At 41.2% G+C, this 20270-nt stretch overlaps 1 long non-coding RNA gene across 1 annotated transcript in view; it reads left to right on the top strand.

The window, feature by feature from the left end:
• The first annotated feature begins 1248 nt into the window (after positions 1-1248).
• LOC122900074 overlaps positions 1249-20270 on the top strand; it is a 32319-nt gene continuing 13297 nt past the window's right edge. The window contains exon 1 of the long non-coding RNA XR_006383170.1: positions 1249-1441. This is a non-coding gene — a long non-coding RNA (uncharacterized LOC122900074). The remainder of the gene's footprint in view (positions 1442-20270) is intronic.

The following is a 20270-nucleotide window of genomic DNA, read 5'->3' as shown; positions in this document are numbered from 1 at the left end:
ACTAGTTCCTAGCAGTATCGTTCATAATAGCCAAAAAGCAGAAACAACTTGCATATTCATCACTGTTGAATGGGCAAACAAAATATGGTGATTCCCCTCAATGGACTATTACTCAGCTACAAAAAGGAACATGGTACTAATGCATGCTACAACAAGGATAAACCCTGCAAACATTATGCTAAGTAAAATAAACCAGACACATGTTATATATATATACACACACGCACGTATGTAATATGATGCCATTTATATGAAATGTCAAAAATAAGTAAATCCATAGAGGCAGACATTAGATAGTTGGCTGCCAGTGGTGGGAAGGAGTGGGATGGAGAGTAATTGCTAGTGTATTTGAGATTTCCTTTTGGTAATGAAGATGTTCTGGATGTATGTGGTGGTGGTGACTGTACAACCTTGGGAAGACACTTAAATCACTGAACTGTATCCTTTAAAAGAGTGAATTTTATGCTATGTGAATTGCATCTCCATTTAAAAAGATCAATTGACTTCTTGGTCTAGTAACTTAGGTGTTCTTGTGAGGGTAATATGTCTTTTTCACTTGCTGCTTTTAATATGCAGTCTGATGTACTTAGGAGGGTATGTCTCTTAACTTAACCTGCTTGGAATTTATTGGTCTTTTGCAGTTTGCGGATTGGAGTCTTTCATCAGTTCTGGAGCCATTATTCTTCAAAAATTGCCTCTCCTTCATAATATCCCTTTTCTGCTCTTGGGACTCCAGTTAGTCTCATCAGATCTTTTTACTCTTTTCCCCCATACCTAGTAACTTCTTTTTCATATTTTCATCTCTCTGTCTCCCTTTGCTGCATACTAGTTTTTTTCAGATTTATTTTTCAGTTCTTTCTTGAGCTATGCCTAACCAACTATTAAATCATCAGTTGTCTAATTTATTATTATCATCCAGGTAATGGTAATTTTGTCTAAATGAGGCCATATTGTGCTTATGAATGCTCAAGTGGGCATTTCCCCTACCCCCCAGTAAGCAACTGAGCTTGAAATAGGCAGTTTGCCCATCTGTCCCCTGTTGGGAAACAGGTGAATGTTTTCATGTTTGCACTTGAGTGAAAACTCCCAGCCAAGTATGAGTAAATGGCAAACACTAGCTGAAGACAGTACTACCCAGGGGGAGATTTGCAAGTTTATCTCTCCTGGAGCTATCTGTCTGCATTTCAAAGGGTTGTAAATACATGGAGACCTTCTTCTCTTCGCAGAGAGGATTTGATTACCTTAGAGAGCAAAGGTCTGTTTCCTTCCCCTGCAGAGGAGCAGGCGGCTGCTGTGTGCCAGTTTCTGCATATACGGAGGCTCCTAATTCCAGGGCTCCCCTCCTGAAGGACTCCTCTGTACATGCAGGGTGAACATCTGCCCTTATCACATTGCTGCTCAGAGGGAAAATGGAGCCTGGGGGACCCACACTGTTATTGCTGTAAGTAAATAATTGCTCTGATCCCTGATCCAGAAACCTGGTGTTTGCTGTTAAGATAAAATAACTAGAACTTCCCATCCCCTGCATGTGTAGGAGGTGAAAGGCTGGTTTATTTGATGGTCACTCTTACATTAAAGGTATAGACCTTTGAAGTTCCAACTTTGTGCAGGGACTCTCCTATTATACTCAGCAGTTTGGGCTCTTCTGCCTTTTCCCCTGGTCCTGTGAGGTTGTGAAAGGGGAACTGTAGGTCACCAGAATTGGTGTCTTTGCTCAGGATGAAAAACACTTAACAGCTTAAATTTAAGTTTGGGCTCCTAATAATCCCTTTGTTTTTGTTAGTTAGTTGGAGTTTGTTTTCGTTTGTTGCTGTGTAATTGAAGCATCATAAACTGTACATATTTGATCAATTGTAGCAGGATACATTCATTAAATCATACCTGTAAGTAAGATAATAAACATTTCCATCACCCCAAGTATCCTCTTACCTGGTCGCTACACACCCCTTCCTCCATCATCATCCCTGAGAAACTACTTTCTTTTTTCTTTTCTTTCTTTCTTTTTTTTTTTTAAGTTTTATTTATTTATTTGACAGGGAGAGAGAGAGAAAGAGTGAGTCAGAGAGCAGAAGCCGGGGGAGCAGTAGTGGGAGAGCAGGCTTCCTGACAAATAGGAAGCCCTAGGAGGGACTTGATCCCAGGACCATGGGGATCATGACCTGAGCCTATGGCAGACGCTTAAGTGACTGAGCCACCCAGGCCCCCCACAAAACTACTTTCTATCACTATACTACTAACCGACTTAATTCCTATCACTATAGATTCATTTGCAGTTTCTAGAACTTGACAGAAATGAAATCATGCAGTACGTACTCTGTATTGCCTGAACTTCTTTCACTCAGCATAATGGTGTTGAGATGAATCTATTTTTTTGTGTGTATCGGTAGTTTGTTCCTCATTATTTACTTTGGTTTTGGACTCAAAGTATTCTCTACTCTCCAGTCCATGGTTGCGCTTAATTTAAAAAAAAAAATTTTATCCAGACATTTTCAATTTCTTTTTGCAGGAGGGTCAGTCATCTAGTTTGCATACTGCCAGAAACAGAAATTTCATCTTAGTGTCCTGCTGCAAGAGGACGTGTCTTCTGAGACCTCTTGATAGGTGTTGGTGGGGAAGTGAATAGGTCATGCTTAATAGAGCTACTCCAGGGTCCCTACGTCCCTAAGAATGTTATTTCTTTTGGTACATTGTACCAATGCGTTTTAGCATCTCAGCTTCGTTTAGGTAGCAGAAAGTGTAGGGCTTTCTTTAGAGAGCTACAGGGCTGTTTGAGGCAGGCTTTAGCTTCCTCCCAAATTTCTATAAGCCCTTTATACTTTGATGTGGACAGCTGGTATTTTTCCAATATTATGGGAAGTGCCAGGCAAATTCACTTTGCCATGTACCCTTCCTTTTCCAGTTTGATTATATTTCATAATTTCCTCTCACATTGACACTCTAAATTACAATAATATGTAGGGGAAAGCTAAGGCACCATTTAAACAAAAAATCAACTTGTAGTGTGTTGATAGGAAAGCACCCAGGACATGAAACAAGGTAAGGATGTTACAGAGGGGTCTCAGAAGTGCCAGAAAGCACTGGCAGCTCCAATGCAGTAGAGTGGATACACGGGCCATTGCTAGGAGATCACAGTCCTGGGGTTGAACTGATGCACTGTATCTGCACCACCTTGTGACATATTTAAGCAGGTAAAATGGAGTTAAAATGCAGCACTGTGGCAGCCTAGGGGTGAGAAAAGAATTCAAAGGGCATCTTATATCAAACTGTCTTCTATTCTTTGTGTGTTTCACAGAACCTAGCCCAGCTTAGCTGATAGTAAGTGCTTAAGAAAAAATTATACTGGGTGACCTATTCCTTCAAGCACTGGAGAGACCCTCCTTCTTTAGGGTTGAGGTATGGGCTTGTTTGCAAATATTTGTTAAATGTTTGCCAAATTCAATCCAGTTTAATTTCCTTGTTCTGTAAGAGTGGGTTAGTATAAAAATGGCCATCCTGAAGGCCGGGAAGCCATTTTACTGAGCGTCCCTAACCAGTCCACACTGCGCACGTAACTTGAGATAAGAGAAAGTAGCTAAAACTTGGAAAAACAACTTAATCATATACCACCAGGGCAGTTAGGTGGTGGTGCCATAGGGACCAAATGTTAAAGAAAAACAAATAGTTAACTTGCAGAGATCACAATCCTACAAGACAGGAATCTCCCTTGGTTTGCAAATGTCCTGGTGATTTACAACAAAGAGGGCTGTCTCTTCAATGGCCCCATTTCCAGAGACAAATGGCTCAGTTCCTCAAGGCCTAAGGTCGCACCATAAAACTCAAGGAGGCTGAGGCAGAAGGAAATGTAAATAAAGTTAAATTTCTTCTAAACCTAAATCTCACTTAACCGCCAGGATGGCTCCAGGGTAACGCTGGGGTGGCAAAAGGTTAAACAAAGTTAAACTGTCAAAGTGGGGTGCATGGAGAACTGCCTTGAAATGCTATATAAACCCTTGGCTTTGAGTGCTCTGGGTCCTTGTTGAAACCCGCTGCGCCGGGCAGATACTTGGACCCCAGCTAGCTGGAAATAAACCTCGCTGTGTGACTTGCATTATCGAGAGTGTTCTCTGTCTAACTGAGGGGTGGTCGACTCTGTACCCTAACAATTCAGCATGGGCCAGAGAAGGTTTATTAATATGGATATCATAGAAAGAAGGAACTTGGTGTCTGACAACCTAAGTTCATATCCTAGCTCTGTCACTTACTGTGTGGACAGGTCCCTTCAGAGCAGAGGAAAGAAGTGTCTCAGTTTCTTCCTCTTTAAATGGGGATGGGGGATTGTCAGCCTGCCCTGATTACCTTGCTACTTGACCAATCATTTCAATCAACAAATGAAAAACTAGAAAAGTATGAAAAGTGGTAAAACAGTCTAAGGAATTATAATACTATGTTTGCTGTTGATAAAAACACTAATAATTTATTTTCCCATTTGAATGGTGCTTTAACAGAGGAAACCTAGGCAGGAAAATCTATTGCTTTTGCAAGAATCTACAGGGCACATTCAGGAGGCATGTCTGAGTCATGGCTTTGCTTTCTTCTGTACAACTTCATGAGAGATTAGAAAAGACCTTAAATTAGATGAGGAAAAAAATCATGAAATACTAACCTTATGGCTCAGACACTTCAAAGGAGGGTTTGCATGGGTTGGACCATGGAGGACATGGCTTACTCAGTGCCCAGGGCTATCTTAAGCTCCTTAAGATGGAGGACACAGGCTCTTTAGAGCTAGGAAGCTACAAACACAAGCAACCACCTCATCCTGACTCAGAGCTGATTTTCCACTCAACAGCCACTCTCCCATCCTCCTGGCAAACAGGGCTTGCATTTTATTCTGGTGTTTAATACCTTTTCCACATGACTCAGAAGGAAACTCCCAGTTAAAGTCAGTCTTGGTGGTTTCATTTCCTTCTCAATATATATTTATTGAGCACCTACTATGTGTCAGGCACTGCTCCAAAGTCTGAGGAATGTCAGTGAACAAAACGCAGTTCCATCCCTCAGTCTAGAGGGGAAAGAGATAGCAAACAAATAAAAATATATAATGTTATGTCATATGGAAAGAAGTGCTTTAAACAAAAGAAGAAAGAGAATGAGGGCTCGAAGAGAATGATGGGGGGTATGATTTTAGGTAAAGTGGTCAGAGAAGAACTTTCCAAGAAGATAACACTTCAGCAGAGACCTAAAGACAGGTAAAAAATAGTAATTATAAGTACATCTCAGTGTATCAGTACCTGAAGCACTTTTGGAATAGGTACACCTTCTGTTTAAGCTTTTTACTAATATAGTTTACTAATATAGGCATTCCTCATTTTATTGTGTTTTGCTTTATTGCACTTCACAGATACTGTGTTATTTACACATTGAAGGTTTGGGGCAACCTTGCAACGAGCAACTCTGTTGGCGCCGTTTTTCCAACTGCATTTGCTCACTTCATGTTGCTGTATCACATTTTGGTAATTCTCACAATATTTTAAACTTTTTCATTATCATTATATTTGTTTTGATGATCTGTGGTCAGTGATCTTTTATGTGACTATTGTAATTGTTTTGGGGTGCCAAAACAATGAACCACGTGTATATAAGACAGTGAGCTTAATGGATAAATATATGTGTGTTCTGACTGCTCCACCAACCAACCAACCCCTAACTTTCTCCCTTTCCTCGGGTTTCTCTATTCCTTGAGACACAACAGTATTGAAATTAGGTCAGTGAATAACCCTGCAAGTCCTCTAAGTGTTCAGGTGGAAGGAAGAGTCTCATATCTCTCACTTTAAATCAAAAGCTAGATATTACGAAGCTTAGTGAGGAGGGCATGTCAAAAGATAGGCTAAAAGCTAGGCTTCTTGTAATTTAACCAGGTTGGGAATGCAAAGGAAAAGTTCTTAAAGGAAATTAAAAGTGCTACTCTAGTGAACATATGAGTGATAAAGTGAAACAGCCTTATTGCTGGTATGGAGGAAGTTTTCTTGGTCTACCTACAAGATCCAACCAGCCCCAACGGTCCCTTCCACCAAAGTCTACTCCAGAGCAAGTCCCTAACTTCCTTCATTCAGTGGAGGCTGAGAGGTGAGGAAACTGTAAAAGAAAAATTTGAAGTCAGCAAAGGTTGGTTCATGAGACTTAAGGAAGAAAGCCATTTCTAGAACATAAAAGTACAAGGTGAAGCAGCAAGATCCTAGTGTAGAAGCTGCAGCAAGTTATCCAGAAGATCTGGGTAAGAAAATGAAGGTGGCTACAGCAAAACAATACGTTTTCAGTGTAGACAGAATAGACTTCTACTGGAAGAAGATACACTCAGGACTTCAGAGATAGAAGGGAGAAGTCAATGCCTGGCTGCAGAGCTTTAAAGAACAGGCTGACTCTCTTGTTATCAACTAACACAGCTGGTAACTTTAAGTGGACACCAGTGCTCACCATTCAAAAAATCCCAGGGCTCTTAAGAATTATGTAAAATCTATTCTTCCTGTGTGGTATCAGTGGAACAACAGAGCCTGGATGACAGCACATCTGTTTACAAAATAATTTACTGAATATTTTAAGCTCATGGTTGAAACCTACTGCTCAGAAGAAAAGATTCCTTTCAAAATCTGACTGCTCATTGACAATGCACCTGGTCTCCCAGGATCTCTGATGGAGATGTACAATGAGATTAATGCTGTTTTCATGTTTGCTAACACCCCATCCATTCGGCAGTCCATAGATCAAGGAGTAATTTTGACTTTCAAGTCTTAGTATTTAAGAAATATATTTCATAAATGTAGGAGTGCTGATAACACTGACTCCATCTTTGGCCTCCATTTTGTTCATGCCCCTGTGGTGATCTTCCTTGGGGCTCTCTTCCGGGACCCATAGAACTCAATTCCTTCCCTGACCGGAATGCAGGAAGGTTTGTTCTGATCTTAAAGTGGTGCATAGAAGGCTCGCTCTATTTTAAATAACTAGTAGAGATGAGAGTCTCTAACTCACAGGTGGTGCTGCTTTAGATAACTACCCTTGACCGCACTACCATGCCCTTTGCTCTCTAGAAGCTGGGGATGAAGGCCCAGACTTGGTGGAGAATAGCTTCGTGGTGCCTGGATCATATGTCCTTCTGATTCCCCCATCAGTAAGTTACCCTGAATAAAACTTGGTGTAAATGATAATGGATATGAAGTGACTTGCTTCACTTTTCTGTGTCAAAGTGCCTTCTCGGTCTGGGGGATAATTTGTTGACCCTCCTCTACTTTCTAACAATTGGCAAGCCAGTCAGGAGCAGACTGAAAACAAAGCAAGAATGGGTTAAAAGGCCAGGTGTGTGGTGGTGGAGAGCCCATTGTCCATGTCTGGGGGACCTGGGGGAGAAGCCTCATTGTATAGGGGTGGGAAGCCTTGCTCTCCAGAGGGGGAAATCCAGGTTGTCCAGCTGCCTTCATGTGGGAAGACTTGGCCGGATTTTATGAGTGGCTCAGACCAGTGCATGAGTACAGTGACACCCCCAAAATGCCCGAGGGATTGTTAGAGACCCTTTCTGAAATGATAGGGAAAGGAAATGGAGAAGAGAAAGTGAACTAGCTGTTGAGCAGTGGCTTGGTCATTGATCTTTGTGTTGGGGACACCATGAAAAGGGGATTATGAAGCCTAGGTACACTTTTTCTGAAGAGAGAACTATTACTTCCTGTGCTGTGTAGGAGGGATGGTGTAGGCTGGAGGATGTGGGGGTATGGAGGAGACCACCACTGGTGAGAAGAGGAGTAGCTGCCACAAACAGCTGTGGCCTGAGCCTCATCTAGAAGAGAGAGGTGCTTTATGCAGTTTACTTATCCAAGTGGTAATGGAGTGTCAGATACAGGAACACTATTGTAGCATCTCAGACACCTCAGTGAAGTTAACAACAGGCAAAATTGGCCTGCCTGATGGGGCATGTGTTCTGGTAGCAAGGGGCTGACTCTATGCTAGTGAATAAGGGAAGTGTGTATGTTAGAAGTTGGGAAGTACTTTGAGGTAGGTGACCCAGAGTATTTTGTAACAAACCCACAAGCAGTCCTGGGGAATCCACCAAATAGGGAAGCACTGAAGCCATTAAGGAGAAGACTCCTTGTGGGAAGGGGTCTTATAGACACAGTTAAATGTTTTTTATAGGAAGAAAAATGCAAGACATGCTGAGAGAAACGTACTTTCTCTCTCATGGAACACGTCTAGGTAGCAGATGGAGGAAGTGCTTATCAGCTCAACACAAAGAATAACTGATTGCTGAAAGAGTAGACCTTAAATATTCTCACACACACACACACACACAAGTAACTAACATGATGCAGGTGTTAACTAATGGTGGTAACCATTTGCAGTATATAAATATATGAAATCAAAAGGTTAAAACTTATAAAACTTAAATTTATAGAATGTTACACATAAATTATATTTCAATAAAACTGGAAAAGCTTCTGAAAAAGAAAAGGGGCGATTATGAGTAAGGAGAGAATTGGAACAGACTGGAGAAGCATTGGCTTTGGAAAAGGATGTAAAAGCCTATGTTCCTTTAAGACGGACGGCATGTCCAAAAGAATCCAACAACAGGAGGAAGGCTTATTACAGTGTGTGACTGGCAAAGATGCATGGGCACAGACTAGTGTGCACTAAAGTGAGAACTATTCTATCTGAAGAGAATTGGGCCCCTAAAGCATGGGATACCTGGCTAATGGCTCCTTTGATGAGGACAACAATACAGTGGAGGAGGAAAATGACTTACAGACTTGCCCTCTGAGTCAAACAAAGACCCATGAGTATGGGGATGACCAAGAAGAAATTCCCATTAGGGGATATGCTACCACTTAATTAGTGAAACTAAGCAGCTGCTTTAAGCAAAAGGGCCAAAATGGGGTGACTGCTTGGTGTTACAATTTTGGGTACTGGGGGAAATGGTATTATTCTGCATTGGTTTGAGATGTCAAAAATGGCCTTAGTCACTGCTCATCCTGCCTTGTGACAAAGATGATATGCCACAGGCATGGGTGAGAATCTTGGGTGCTTAGCTAATTTGATTAGATAAATGCTAGCATTAGGATAACCTGGCCTAATGAATGGAATGTTCCCTCTGCTCTTGGACTCTTGACCTCTAAGAAAGAACTACAATAAATTATATGTGAACTGGGAGTGAAACATGCCATTTTTGCTCAGCATTTTAGAGGCCCAGACAAAGAATTATTTTCCCTGGTATGAAAGACTGTATCTCAGAATCAACCCTAGGGGCATGGTATGAGACTTTAGTATCTGTTCTTAACCCCTCTGGTTCATTGACCCATTGATACAGTAGCTGTGATGGTGGCTGACTTAAATAAAACTGAAAGAATCTGTCATAAGGGAAATAGGTGGAAAAACAGATAAGGAATATACTGCCGATGTTAAAATGGCGAAAGGGGGCCCATTAAGGTCTCAGGTAATTGTGGCAAGATTTAATATTATCTGGGACCCTGAGAGAAAATACAGATCACCCAGTATGGTCTTGCTAAGCCTATGGAAGGTGTTCTGAAAAGGAAGGCTCATAAAAGCCAGGTGTGTCACTGAGTGCCCCTCTGCTAACAGGAATTTCAAGGGTAGATACCCCCAACTCCTAGAGATCAAGGGTTAGGCCAATGGCCAAAGTTGCCCTGTAGTGCATGCAAGAGGCACCTTTTTGAATTAACCATTTATTGGTCTTTCAGTAACAGACTATATTAGCTCTAAAGGACACTGAAACTGAATGCACACCTATCTATGGAAACCACTCAAGATTTTGCGGAGAAATGAAGCCTGTTGATTATTATGAGGGACAGTTTGTCAAGGTCAAACTAGTGTCTCCCTACAGACTGGAGGCCTCCCCTTCCCCTTGCTGTTTTCTAGAACTTATCTCCTCCATCCTGGAATTTATTTTTGGCATAGATGTTCTACAGAGCCTAGATTTAATTACAATGAGTGGTGAATTCAGTTTGTATATCTGAGTAGTGAGACCTGTTGTCATAGGTCCTGTAAAATGGGAACCTATAAGGCTGCCAAATCCCCAGAGAACGGTAAATTCCAAACCTATTAGCTACCAGGGACATGATGAGATTACTGCCATCATTAAAGAATTAGGAATGCATGGGTCATCAGGCCTACTGAAAGCCCATTCAGTAATCCAGTTTGGCCAGTAAAGAAATCTAATAGTACTGGCAAATGACAATAGATTACAGGGAACTCAACAAAGTTACTCGCCCATCCATACCAGGTGCCTAGTATAGCCTTCTCAGAGAAAATCACAGCATCCTTCTTTGGTGTTCCATCTTGTTCATGCCCATGCATTGACCTCCCTCAGGACCATAGGTTGCAGCCCCATAAGGGTTAATGTATGCCCTGACCAAAATGCAAGCTTGTTCTGATCATCCCTAAAGTGGTACACAGAATAAGGGACTAGTAGAGATGAGATCCTCTGGCACACAATGGTACCACGTTAGATAAACACCCTGTGACTTCACCACCATGCCCTTCGCTCTATGAAAGCTGGAGACTTGGCAGAGAAGAGGGAGTGAATAATAGCTGCACGGTGCCTGGATTGTCCACCTGATTCCTGCCCCCATCAGTAAGTTATGCTGAATAAAACTCACTTTTCAGTCTCAAAGTACCTTCTCAGTTTGGAGGATACTTTACTGACCCTCCTTTAACCTTCTAACACAGAAGGATCTAGCTGCCATAGGTAGTGACCCTACTGATGGATCTGGGCAAAGTGAATTGAAAACCTTCTGGAAAGCACTCATCATTCTAGATGCTATTAAGAACATTTATTTTTCATGGGAAGAGATTAAAATATCAAAATCAGCAGTTTGGAAGTTGATTCCAGCCCTTATCCTCCATCTCTCACTTTGAGGGATTCAAGACTTGAGTGAAGGAAGTAACTCACATGGTGGAAATAGCAAGCAAATGAGAATTAGCAGTGGAGCCCGAAGATGTGACTGAATTGCTTCAAGCCCGTGATCAGACTTGACCAGGTGAAGAGTTGCTTCTTACGGATGAGCAAAGTGATTTCTTGAGCTAGAACCTATTCCCGGTGATGATGCTGTGAAGATTGTTGAAATGATAACAAAGGATTTAGAATATCACATAAAGTTAGTTGATAAAGCAATGGAAGGGTCTGAGAGGATTGATACCAGTTGTGAAAGAAGTTTTACTTTGGGCAAAATGCTAGCAAACAGCATTGCATGTTACAGAGAAGTCATTGTGATTACCACAGGCCACCCTTGCCATAGACGAAGGATGAACAAGTAGAGCTTCAGTCAGCCACCAGCCAATGGCTGGTTTCCCACTGCCTCACAAGTCATCTGAGTGCTGTGGTCATGTTCTTCTGCTCAGGTCCTATCATAAAACCAACTGTAGGGACAGGACAGCATAAGCTAAAGGAAGTTTATTATTTCAAGTTTCTTTAAAGGGAGAGATTCTACAGGCAGTTTTCACAGATACTACTTCTGGAGGGATGGGGATACACACCCACCATCTCATGGCCAACGTGGACTGTATAATTTGGATAATCAACCCCCAGTGGTTTTGTATAGGGATAACCATATGACTTGGTTCTGACCAATGAGAAGCAAACAGGTCTTCTAGAGGTATTTGGTCATAAGAGTAAGCACATATCTGAAAGACTACATAGTATATGATTCTAATCATAGGACAGTTGGAAAAGGCAAAATTATGGAGACTGAAAAGATCAGAAGTTTCTGGGGTTTGGGAGAAGGCAGGGATGAGTAAGTGGAACACAAGATTTTTAGGCCAGTGAAATCACCCTGTATGATACTACATTGGGGAATACACATCATATGTGTATCCAAACCCATAGAATATATAGCACGAGAGTGAACCCTGATGGAAGCTGTGGACTTTGGGTGATAATACGTGTCAATGTATGTTTGCCAGTTGTAACAAATGTACACTCTGGGGTGGAGTGTTGTCAAGGAGGAGTCTGTGTAACAGGATAAAGAGTTACATGGGAAATTGGTGCTTTCCACTCAACTTTGCTATAACCTGATATTTCTTGAAAATTAGTCCACTAAAAGTAAAAAGGAAGAGACACACATATGAATAGAAACAGTACCTCTTCCTCCATTAAGCCTTGTTGTGGTAGCAAGCCATCTTGGGAAACCCTACAAGGACAGCCAGGTAAGGATGGATAAATAGGAAGTTAGAAGAACCTTAAGTGGTTAAGTTTCTGGATTAACCACCCTAATGCCACACTAAATTTCCCTACAATTTAAGCCTATATGGATTTTCTGTAAGTTCATATTAATATAAAACTAATTAATATGAATGTAGATAGACCCAGAGTGAGAGGAAATGAAGGGCCAGTGGCTGGGAGCCAGAGTACAAACCAGCCTTCAGGTGACCTTGCTTCTGGTCACTGGCACTCTGGATGATGTCTTCAGGGCCACACTTTCTTCCCAATAACCCTCTACTCCAGAGGAAGCCAAGATGAGTCTTGGGCCCTTTGGAGTCACTGTTCCTCTGTTCCCAGGAAGACACTCACTCTCTGATTTTGTTTAAAGTCTCCAGAGGGCAGAATCCTAAAGACCTAAAAGGGAAATCATCTCAGGCAACATTGTGCCTCCTGATGGCCAGCACCCCCACTACACATTTCTTTACATGGGCTCTCACATGGTAAGTGCATATGGCACTTGCCCACACTTAGACCCCATAGAACCCCATGTAAAATCACATAGGTATATCTATTGGACAAATACTGTGTTAGGTGCTCTTATAGCTCCATAATTTGAGGATGAAATGAATAAGCAGAAAAGTTATAACCTTCCTTTTATTCTTAAAATTGCTTTCTATCTCTCATTAATTCATTAATTCATCCATTCTTTTTTTTTTTAAAGATTTTATTTATTTATTTGACAGAGAGAGATCACAAGTAGGCAGAGAGGCAGGCAGAGAGAGAGGAGGAAGCAGGCTCCCTGCTGAGCAGAAGAGGCCGATGCGGGACTCTATCCCAGGACCCCCCGAGATCATGACCTGAGCCGAAGGCAGCGGCTTAACCCACTGAACCACCCAGGCGCCCAATTCATTCATTCTTAAAAACAAAAAAGGGCTCAGAAGAGCCTAAGAAAAAGTCTTTGTAAGAGACCCATGTACCCAGTGCATGTACTTACCAAAGACTGAAAAACAAGTTTTTTTTCCCTTCAAGAGACAGCAGCTAATCAGAAAAAAGATTGCCATTTCATAAAAATAACTTAAAGTCTTTTTTTTTTTTGTGTGTGTGTGTGATGAGAACTTTTTTTTTTCCCCCAATTTATTTATTTTCAGAAAAACAGTATTCATTATTTTTTCACCACACCCAGTGCTCCATGCAAGCTGTGCCCTCTATAATACCCACCACCTGGTACCCCAACCTCCCACACACCCGCCACTTCAAACCCCTCAGATTGTTTTTCAGAGTCCATAGTCTCTCATGGTTCATCTCCCCTTCCAATTTACCCAAAAGCACATACCCTCCCCAATGTCCATAACCCTACCCCCCTTCTCCCAACCCCCCTCCCCCCAGCAACCCACAGTTTGTTTCGTGAGATTAAGAGTCACTTATGGTTTGTCTCCCTCCCTATCCCATCTTGTTTCATGGATTCTTCTCCTACCCACTTAAGCCCCCATGTTGCATCACCACTTCCTCATATCAGGGAGATCATATGATAGTTGTCTTTCTCCGCTTGACTTATTTCGCTAAGCATGATACGCTCTAGTTCCATCCATGTTGTCGCAAATGGCAAGATTTCGTTTCTTTTGATGGCTGCATAGTATTCCATTGTGTATATATATACCACCTCTTCTTGATCCATTCATCTGTTGATGGACATCTAGGTTCTTTCCATAGTTTGGCTATTGTGGACATTGCTGCTATAAACATTCGGGTGCACGTGCCCCTTTGGATCACTACGTTTGTATCTTTAGGGTAAATTCCCAGTAGTGCAATTGCTGGGTCATAGGGCAGTTCTATTTTCAACATTTTGAGGAACCTCCATGCTGTTTTCCAGAGTGGTTGCACCAGCTTGCATTCCCACCAACAGTGTAGGAGGGTTCCCCTTTCTCCGCATCCTCGCCAGCATCTGTCATTTCCTGACTTGTTGATTTTAGCCATTCTGACTGGTGTGAGGTGATATCTCATTGTGGTTTTGATTTGTATTTCCCTGATGCCGAGTGATATGGAGCACTTTTTCATGTGTCTGTTGGCCATCTGGATGTCTTCTTTGCAGAAACGTCTGTTCATGTCCTCTGCCCATTTCTTGATCGGATTATTTGTTCTTTGGGTGTTGAGTTTGTTAAGTTCTTTATAGATTTTGGACACTAGTCCTTTATCTGATATGTCATTTGCAAATATCTTCTCCCATTCTGTCAGTTGTCTTTTGGTTTTGTTAACTGTTTCCTTTGCTGTGCAAAAGCTTTTGATTTTGATGAAATCCCAAAAGTTCATTTTTGCCCTTGCTTCCCTTGCCTTTGGCGATGTTCCTAGGAAGATGTTGCTGCGGCTGAGGTCGAAGAGGTTGCTGCCTGTGTTCTCCTCAAGGATTTTGATGGATTCCTTTCTCACATTGAGGTCCTTAATCCATTTTGAATCTATTTTTGTGTGTGGTGTAAGGAAATGGTCCAATTTCATTTTTCTGCACGTGGCTGTCCAATTTTCCCAACACCATTTATTAAAGAGGCTGTCTTTTTTCCATTGGACATTCTTTCCTACTTTGTCGAAGATTAGTTGACCATAGAGTTGAGGGTCTATTTCTGGGCTCTCTATTCTGTTCCATTGGTCTATGTGTCTGTTTTTGTGCCAGTACCATGCTGTCTTGATGATGACAGCTTTGTAATAAAGCTTGAAGTCCGGAATTGTGATGCCACCAACTTTGGCTTTCTTTTTCAATATCCCTTTGGCTATTCGAGGTCTTTTCTGGTTCCATATAAATTTTAAAATTATTTGTTCTATTTCTTTGAAAAAGATGGATGGTACTTTGATAGGAATTGCATTAAATGTGTAGATTGCTTTAGGTAGCATAGACATTTTCACAATATTTATTCTTCCAATCCAGGAGCATGGAACATTTTTCCATTTCTTTGTATCTTCCTCAATTTCTTTCATGAGTACTTTATAGTTTTCTGAGTATAGATTCTTAGCCTCTTTGGTTAGGTTTATTCCTAGGTATCTTATGGTTTGGGGTGCAATTGTAAATGGGATTGACTCCTTAATTTCTCTTTCTTCTGTCTTGTTGTTGGTGTAGAGAAATGCAACTGATTTCTGTGCATTGATCTTATATCCTGACACTTTACTGAATTCCTGTATAAGTTCTAGCAGTTTTGGAGTGGAGTCTTTTGGGTTTTCCACATAGAGTATCATATCATCTGCGAAGAGTGATAATTTGACTTCTTCTTTGCCGATTTGGATGCCTTTAATTTCCTTTTGTTGTCTGATTGCTGAGGCTAGGACTTCTAGTACTATGTTGAATAGCAGTGGTGATAATGGACATCCCTGCCGTGTTCCTGACCTTAGTGGAAAAGCTTTCAGTTTTTCTCCATTGAGAATGATATTTGCAGTGGGTTTTTCATAGATGGCTTTGATGATATTGAGGTATGTGCCCTCTATCCCTACACTTTGAAGGGTTTTGATCAGGAAGGGATGCTGTACTTTGTCAAATGCTTTTTCAGCATCTATTGAGAGTATCATATGGTTCTTGTTCTTTCTTTTATTGATGTGTTGTATCACATTGACTGATTTGCGGATGTTGAACCAACCTTGCAGCCCTGGGATAAATCCCACTTGGTCGTGGTGAATAATCCTTTTAATGTACTGTTGAATCCTATTGGCTAGTATTTTGGTGAGAATTTTTGCATCTGTGTTCATCAAGGATATTGGTCTATAGCTCTCTTTTTTGATGGGATCCTTGTCTGGTTTTGGGATCAAGGTGATGCTGGCCTCATAAAATGAGTTTGGGAGTTTTCCTTCCATTTCTATTTTTTGGAACAGTTTCAGGAGAATAGGAATTAGTTCTTCTTTAAATGTTTGGTAGAATTCCCCCGGGAAGCCATCTGGCCCTGGGCTTTTGTTTGTTTGGAGATTTCTAATGACTGTTTCAATCTCCTTACTGGTTATATGTCTGTTCAGGCTTTCTATTTCTTCCTGGTTCAATTTTGGTAGTTTATATGTTTCTAGGAATGCATCCATTTCTTCCAGATTGTCAAATTTGTTGGCGTAGAGTTGCTCATAGTATGTTCTTATAATAGTTTGTATTTCTTTGGTGTTAGTTGTGATCTCTCCTCTTTCATTCATGATTTTATTTATTTGGGTCCTTTCTCTTTTCTTTTTGATAAGTCTGGCCAAGGGTTTATCAATTTTATTAATTCTTTCAAAGAACCAGCTCCTAGTTTGGTTAATTTGCTCTATTGTTTTTTTGGTTTCTATTTCATTGATTTCTGCTCTGATCTTTATGATTTCTCTTCTCCTGCTGGGCTTAGGGTTTCTTTCTTGTTCTTTCTCCAGCTCCTTTAGGTGTAGGGTTAGGTTGTGTACCTGAGACCTTTCTTGTTTCTTGAGAAAAGCTTGTACCGCTATATATTTTCCTCTCAGGACTGCCTTTGTTGTGTCCCACAGATTTTGAACCGTTGTATTTTCATTATCATTTGTTTCCATGATTTTTTTCAATTCTTCTTTAATTTCCCGGTTGACCCATTCATTCTTTAGAAGGATGCTGTTTAGTCTCCATGTATTTGTGTTCTTTCCAAACTTCCTCTTGTGGTTGAGTTCTAGCTTCAGAGCATTGTGGTCTGAAAATATGCAGGGAATGATCCCAATCTTTTGATACTGGTTGAGTCCTGATTTAGGACCGAGGATGTGATCTATTCTGGAGAATGTTCCATGTGCACTAGAGAAGAATGTGTATTCTGTTGCTTTGGGATGAAATGTTCTGAATATATCTGTGATGTCCATCTCATCCAGTGTATCATTTAAGGCCTTTATTTCCCTGTTGATCTTTTGCTTGGATGATCTGTCCATTTCAGTGAGGGGAGTGTTAAAGTCCCCTACTATTATTGTATTATTGTTGATGTGTTTCTTTGATTTTGTTATTAATTGGTTTATATAGTTTGCTGCGCCCACGTTGGGGGCATAGATATTTAAAATTGTTAGATCTTCTTGTTGGACAGACCCTTTGAGTATGATATAGTGTCCTTCCTCATCTCTTATTATAGTCTTTGGCTTAAAATCTAATTGATCTGATATAAGGATTGCCACTCCTGCTTTTTTCTGATGTCCATTAGCATGGTAAATTCTTTTCCACCCCCTCACTTTAAGTCTGGAGGTGTCTTCGGGTTTAAAATGAGTTTCTTGGAGGCAGCATATAGATGGGTTTTGTTTTTTTATCCATTCTGATACCCTGTGTCTTTTGATTGGGGCATTTAGCCCATTAACATTCAGGGTAACTATTGAGAGATATGATTTTAGTGCCATTGTATTGCCTGTAAGGTGACTGTTACTGTATATTGTCTCTGTTCCTTTCTGATCTACCACTTGTAGGCTCTCTCTTTGCTTAGAGGACCCCTTTCAGTATTTCCTGTAGAGCTGGTTTGGTGTTTGCAAATTCTTTCAGTTTTTGTTTGTCCTGGAAGCTTTTAATCTCTCCTTCTATTTTCAATGATAGCCTAGCTGGATATAGTATTCTTGGCTGCATGTTTTTCTCGTTTAGTGCTCTGAAAATATCATGCCAGCTCTTTCTGGCCTGCCAGGTCTCTGTGGATAAGTCAGCTGCCAGTCTAATACTTTTACCATTGTATGTTACAGACTTCTTTTCCCGGGCTGCTTTCAGGATTTTCTCTTTGTCACTAAGGCTTGTAAATTTTACTATTAGGTGACGGGGTATGGGCCTATTCTTATTGATTTTGAGGGGCGTTCTCTGAACCTCCTGAATTTTGATGCTCGTTCCCTTTGCCATATTGGGGAAATTCTCCCCAATAATTCTCTCCAGTATACCTTCTGCTCCCCTCTCTCTTTCTTCTTCTTCTGGAATCCCAATTATTCTAATGTTGTTTCGTCTTATGGTGTCACTTATCTCTCGAATTCTCCCCTCATGGTCCAGTAGCTGTTTGTCCCTCTTTTGCTCAGCTTCTTTATTCTCTGTCATTTGGTCTTCTATATCGCTAATTCTTTCTTCTGCCTCATTTATCCTAGCAGTGAGAGCCTCCATTTTTGATTGAACTTCATTAATAGCTTTTTTGATTTCAACTTGGTTAGATTTTAGTTCTTTTATTTCTCCAGAGAGGGCTTTTATATCTCTGGAGAGGGTTTCTTTAATATCTTCCATGCCTTTTTCAAGCCCGGCTATAACCTTGAGAATTGTCATTTTGAACTCTAGATCTGACATATTACCAATGTCTGTATTGATTAGGTCCCTAGCCTTCGGTACTGCCTCTTGTTCTTTTTTTTGTTGTGAATTTTTCCGCCTTGTCATTTTGTCCAGCTAAGAGTATATGAAGGAGCAAGTAAAATACTAAAAGGGTGGCAACAATCCCAGGAAAATATGCTTTAACCAAATCAGAAGAGATCCCAAATCGTGAGGGGGGATTTCTCCCCCCTCACGATTGGGTGAGGGATCTCCTCTGATTGGGATCTCCTTTGATTGGGATCTCCCAATCTCTTCTGATTGGGATCTCTTCTGATTTGGGGATAAAAAGAGGTTCAAAAAGAAAGAAAGAAAAAAAAGAAAAAAAGAATTAAAAAAAAGAGATTGAATTAAAAATTCAATCAAGAATTTAAAAAAGAATTAAGAAAAAAAGATTGAAGAGATTAGGATCTCTTCTGATTTGGGGATAAAAAGAGGTTCAAAAATAAAGAAAAAAAGAAAAAAAGAATTAAAAGAAAACGAACAAAGGAAAGTATAAAAAAGAAAAAAATATATATATATTAGATAGTCTAGTTAAAAAACATTAAAAAATAAAAGGGTAAAAGTTATAAAAAATTTTAGCAGAAGAAGAGAAAAAAAAATGAAAAAGAAAAAAATTAAATTAACTGCAAGACTAAAAAATCACAGGGAGAAATCCATGAGTTCCGTGGTTTGTTTTCTCCTCCTCTGGAATTCTGCTGCTCTCCTTGGTATTGAAACTGCACTCCTTGGTAGGTGAACTTGGTCTTGCCTGGATTTCTTGTTGATCTTCTGGGGGAGGGGCCTGTTGTAGTGATTCTCAAGTGTCTTTGCCCCAGGCGGAATTACACCGCCCTTACCAGGGGCCGGGCTGAGTGATCTGCTTGGCTTTGCTTTCAGGAGCTTTTGTTCCCTGAGCGCTTTCCGTAGAGTTCCGGAGGACGGGAATACAAATGGCGGCCTCCTGGTCTCCGGCCCAGAGGAGCCGAGAGCCCGGGGGCCCCGCTCCCCAGTGCGCCCTCAGAGAACAGCTCCTAGTAACTCGCGTCTGCCTAACCTCCGGCCGCGCTCCGAGCTCACCGAGCTTGCGACCGGTTCAAGGCAACTCCGAGCTGCGAGCTTACTGTCGGCTCTGTCTCTGCAGCCGGCTTTCCCGTTCCAATAACCGCAAGCTCTGCGACACTCAGACACCCCCAATCCTTCTGTGACCCCGTGGGACCTGAGGTCACGCCAACCCCGCGTGGGCTTCGCCCCGGTTTAGCCTCTGGAGCGATGTCCCTCAGCGGAACAGACTTTTAAAAGTCCTGATTTTGTGCTCCGTTGCTCCGCCGCTTGCCGGGATCCGGCCCCTCCCCCCGGGGTCTATCTTCCGGTCGCTTTGGATTCACTTCTCCGCCAGTCCTACCTTTCAGAAAGTGGTTGTTTTTCTGTTTCTAGAATTGCTGTTCTTCTTCTCTTCGATCTGCCGATGGATTTGCAGGTGTTTGCAATCTTTAGATAAGCTCTCTAGCTGATCTCCTGCTAGCTGAGGTAGTCTCAGCCTGCTACTTCTCCGCCATCTTGACTCCTCCTCCAAATAACTTAAAGTCTTAAAGGTCAAGTTTTAAAAATGATAAGATTAACAAAGTTAAGTCAATTTATTTTGTTTGTTTCTTTTTACTTCAGACCTTCTCAGGATTTCTTTCTTACTGTTGTGACTCTCTGGTGAAGTGAATATGGTCTCACGAATATGAAGATGTCCACATCTAATCTCCAGAATCTATAAACAGGTTTTCTTATACAACAAAAGGGACTTTGCGAAGGTGATAAAATTAAGGATCTTGAGATGGGGAGATTATCCTAGGTTATCTGGGTGGATCCATTGAC

Source organism: Neovison vison, chromosome 2 (genome assembly GCF_020171115.1).
Source record: "Neovison vison isolate M4711 chromosome 2, ASM_NN_V1, whole genome shotgun sequence".
NCBI classification, from domain to species: domain Eukaryota; kingdom Metazoa; phylum Chordata; class Mammalia; order Carnivora; family Mustelidae; genus Neogale; species Neogale vison.
The sequence above is the reverse complement of the archived record's forward strand: the minus strand, read 5'-3'. Positions and strand labels throughout refer to the sequence as shown.